Here is a 5,000-nt window from a genome sequence, read left to right on the forward strand (position 1 = left end):
GTCGAACACACGACCAAACTCTTTCTAAGGTCGAACACACGACCAAACTATTTCTCAGGTCGAACACACGACCAAACTCTTTCTCAGGTCGAACACACGAACAAACTATTTCTGAAGTCGAACACACGACCAAACTATTTCTGAAGTCGAACACACGACCAAACTCTTTCTGAGGTCGAACACACGACCAAACTCTTTCTGAGGTCGAACACACGACCAAACTCTTTCTGAGGTCGAACACACGACCAAACTCTTTCTTGGGTCGAACACACGACCAAACTCTTTCTTGGGTCGAACACACGACCAAACTCTTTCTTGGGTCGAACACACGACCAAACTCTTTCTGAGGTCGAACACACGACCAAACTCTTTCTCAGGTCGAACACACGACGAAACTATTTCTCAGGTCGAACACACGACCATTTCTGAGGTCGAACACACGAAGGGGGAAAAGTGAACGGAATAGCGAAAACGAAACAACTACAGACACAAACGAGCAGGGGGACACCACGGCAGACATGTAAACTAAGGACCCGGGCCATGAGAGTGAAAAACATAACCTCGCCAACCTGAACTTGGGCAGCCGCGGCCCCTGGTGGCGCTTGAGGTTGTTGTGCTTGGGTTTGAAGTTGTTGTTCTTGAGCTTGAACCTATTGGTCCTGTACTAGCGGCTGTCCTTGTCCTGGGTCCTGAACTTGTATACGATTAGCCACAGCTTCAGCATTAGGTTCCGCGGGAACGGCCATAATGAAGTGCTGCGGCTTCGGCGACGCGAGACTCAAAGTTCAAAGCAAAAAATTTCACACAGGACCACAACGACGTAACTTGGCGAAAGAGATCGAAAACCAGAGAAGGTTTGCATAAATAGGCAAATGAGTTCCCTGGGGACTTGAATAGCATTGTCTCCTAAACCCTGAGGTGTTACAAGGATACCGGCGTTGCGCGCAGGCTAAATTCTTGTCTATTTTGACATTGAAAATATGCAAATATCAATATCTATCGCACTAACCATCCATCGTTTTCCCTAAACTGCTACCTGTACGCTTACAAACATATCGAACGCACTCTCCTAGGCTCCGATCATTTTCTTAAAATTTTGAGAAAAACCGTTCTCTGCTATGTCACTGCGTTCCGCCGCAGGGAAAACGTTTAAGTTCTAATCAGCAGAAAGGCAACAATACGTTGAAATAGGAAGGACACGACCAGTTGTGTCGAGTGACTAACGCGAGAGGGGACAAGGCTTAAATACCGAGATGTGACGTAAAATCCCTAGAGGATCAAACTGCGGCCATAAATGCAAATTCCGAACATAAACATATTTTCTTAAAATTTTGAGAACAACCGTTTTCCCCATACAAATCCTTTTATTTCTACTCTATTATAATACCGTGCAGTACACGGATACACATTCACCAAGCTTGGGCTACCTGTGCTTACATGCAAATGTAGCTTATGATCGAGGTTCAACGGCTAGTCTGAAATAGGCCATTTCCGAGGTCATGTCTGCCTCCTCTTCAAAGCAAGTCTAGGTGCGAAGTTTTTCTTATGAAAAGTAGTTTTCATTTATATGTAAAGTAGAACTAATTACCATCACAAAAACTTCCCACTTAGACCCGCTTTGAAGAGGAGGTAGACATGAACTCGAAAATGGCCTATTCAGCCGTCTTCTCCCTAACCCTGGGGGGTATGTCGAAATTCATGATCAATAACAGGACAGACGAATGCACATGAAAAACTGACGTCAATTTGTTTTTTATAATAACAAAAAGGCAGAGGGGTCAAAATTAAGTCAAAAGACGAGAAGAAAGCGAGACAAAAAATGCGAGAAACTTCAACCTGACGCGAGCAATATCGCGTCATTATCGCATAAATTATAAATTTGTGTCTGTCCGCTTATTGACAATAAAAATTAGCCAATGAGCGCACGATAATTTTTGCAGTCATTGTAAAATTCTTTAAAATTTGCAAACATGACCAACCTCTCCCTTCTCTCAAGACCGCTGGCCAGAATGGGCCCTCTGTGATGATTCAAGAGGACTTCAAAGAGATTTTAGAGAAGTGGCTTCGAGTTTGAGAAGATTCGAGCTGTTTTGAGGGAGCAGAAGGTTAGAATGTTTGTTTATTGCAATTCAAGTAAGAGTTCAGTCTCTTGGAAGGTGTTGTATCGTTAATACTTTGTGTGCATGCCTCCTCGGTAGTGATCAATGATGGCTGCCCTTTCTTAATTAGTAAAGTTAGAATTTGTCTAATCAAATCACTGAATTTCTGGCGTAAAAAAAACATCATTTAAGTCTGAACACTCATTTTAAAACGGTTAGCATTCCATTTTTTGCGACAAGTACTTATATCCGGCGGGCCTAAAACACAGGTCACATTCCACAGGTCACTCGTTGCAGGTCATTTTTTTACCTTCTTGAAAGTAACCCAAAACCCTCAATTTGGCTAACCCTAGGCCTAAAAACCAACCTTAGGCCTAGGGTTAGCCAAATTGAGGGTTTTGGTTACTTTCCAAAACATAAAACAATGACCTGCAACGAGTGACCTGTGGAATGTGACCTGTGTTTTAGACCCGCCGACTTATATCAGTTAAACACATTGAAAAGTTAAAGCCAATACCTTGAGTCGTGGTCGAGTATTGTAAATTATTGGAGAGAGTGAAGATGGCGAGATTTGCATAGAGTAGCAAGCTGTCACAGAAATGGATTAAACATATTGACGGCTGTAATCGGCAACATGTGAGCCGTCTAAACTAAGATTGCATTACATAAATTGAATATTTCGTGAAGAGGAGCACGAAATTCAGAGATTATCGGGCTGCCGGACATGTGTACAGTGGTAGTTTCGATATCCCGCTCGGCAAGTAAAGTTAGGCACCAGACAGTACAGCCAAAGCCAGGTACTCATTAATAAGTGGCTTAACACATAATTTTTTGACAGGAGATTTTCTGAAGTACAGCAAAAGCAAACGTTTCTTTGCTACTAAATTTGCCGGCAAATATTAGTTTTGCATATTATTTACACATTCCTGAATCAAAACTACTTATAATCTTATAATTTTTACCAAGTTACTGGTAAATCCACGGTTATTTCGATGTCCAAGGCTGGACCAAAACTATTTACAATCTTGTAATATTGCAAGTCGGTGGCAAAGCCATGGAAATTCCCATGTTCAAGTCTGGATCAAAACTACTTATAATCTTATAATTTTGTCATGCCACTGGTAAATCCATGGAAATTTCCATGAGAACAACTAGATCAAAACTATTAATTGCTGTGAGCCATCAGGCAACCAGCACATTAATCTTGACGGTTTCCCTGTGTGCTATATGCCAGGAAAAACCTTAGTTTCTCAGTTGTGTGTTTGTCTGACCCAATGATTTTGACATCATTCTGTGATCCTCCTGCAAGACAAAAGTGCAGGGCTCGAAATTAGCAAAAAATCCAGTCACATTTTGCAATAAGATGCGAAAATTTAGTCGCAATTTCGCAAATTTTAGTCGCAAAATTGCTGTGCTGCATTGTGTTGTCAGCAGTTTAGAAAAAAATATGAGCCCGCAATACTTGTGTGTAAAGAAACCGCTGAAAATGGCGAATGATCGAAGGAATGGAGCTGTGCACGTAACATCACAGCTAAATTACTCTACAATTACGCTATCTTCAGAGAAAATTCACAGTGAGAAACAAAATAATTTTGTCGTTTATTTATTAATTACTTTATTTTAGCAAAAGTAGCAGCAAAGTGGCAACTGCTAACCCTTTTGTTTCGAAAGAGCGAAGGTGACAACAAGTCGCAAAGGGAAAAATTTAGTTGCAAATGCGACTATATTGGTCGCAATTTTGAGCCCTTAAGTTGCATCTACAGCAGAGGAAGAAAAAAAGGAATTGTAGTCGAAATCACAGAAAAATTACATTGAGAGCTTTTTTAGAGCCTAGTGAAGGCATCTGATGGTTTTTATGGCAAAACATAGCAATCATAAACAATATTCATCTGAAATTATAAAGGTGAGCTTCTGAATTTAAAGCTTTGACCCGGGCCCGGGATCTTTTTGTTCTTGAGCACCTGTTAGGTTGTGCCATGTATCAGTGAGATAGCCGGCATTCTTCGATGCTTGAGTTTATTATGCATACGTTATCACTTTTGTCTGCATTCCTTTCATGAATCACGTATGTAAAAAGCAATCTTAAGATATTTGTGTAAGGCTGATTTCTCTGAAATTTAAAAGGGTGATTGCTAAACAGTGGAGAATGGATCTTTGCAGTGAATAAAAATCCCTGTGTTTTGCACAAGAATAATGCGGTTTTTGTTTCCTGATTGATGTGATGTTGATCTTTTCTCCTTGTTATGCAAATTTTGATAGGGAATATTAAATTACATGTACAAAAAATGTGTACTGAATGAGCGTTAAACCTTTATTTTGAGCATTTTACTTGGACATAAAGAAATGCAACACTTAGCCGGAAATAATATTTTAAGTGAATATGTGGAACATTTTTTCACCAAAGGGTTCATAATTTAGTTGTAAGACATCCTTTATGCAGTTGAGTCAATAAAAAAATTGTCTCACATGTAAATCATTCAATTGTTTCAATGTATTAAATACAACTGCCAGCTTTAAAAGTTGTGCAAATATTACTCAGTACTAACTTCCACATCTCACTCGCAGCACTTCACTTGCAAATGCAACAACTAGTTTTAATTTTGTAATTTCTCCATGCCACTTGTAATCCATGGAAATTTCCATGTACAAGGCTGGATCAAAACTACTCAATCTTATAATTTTGCCATGTCACTAGTAAATCCATGGAAATTTTCATGTACATGTAAACAACTACATCAAAACTATTTATAATCTTGTAAATTTTCCTTGCCACTTTTAAATCCATGAGAATTTCTTTGTAGAAGGCTGGATCAAAACTACTTATTATCTCTGGAATGTTACCCAGTCACAGGCAAATCCATGAACGTTTCCATGTAGAAGGCTGCACCAAAGCTATTTATT

At 39.6% G+C, this 5,000-nt stretch overlaps 1 protein-coding gene across 2 annotated transcripts in view; it reads left to right on the forward strand.

Moving 5' to 3' along the window:
* The first annotated feature begins 2,006 nt into the window (after nucleotides 1–2,006).
* Nucleotides 2,007–5,000, forward strand: part of LOC138043694 (zinc finger protein 709-like) — a 51,362-nt gene continuing 48,368 nt past the window's right edge. Inside the window, exon 1 of one of the 2 annotated variants that reach the window (XM_068890093.1) lies at nucleotides 2,007–2,105. The gene's annotated coding sequence lies outside the window, so the exon portion shown is untranslated. The remainder of the gene's footprint in view (nucleotides 2,106–5,000) is intronic. The other variant, XM_068890095.1, reaches the window with a different exon arrangement.

Source organism: Montipora capricornis, chromosome 3 (genome assembly GCF_036669925.1).
Source record: "Montipora capricornis isolate CH-2021 chromosome 3, ASM3666992v2, whole genome shotgun sequence".
NCBI lineage: Eukaryota > Metazoa > Cnidaria > Anthozoa > Scleractinia > Acroporidae > Montipora > Montipora capricornis.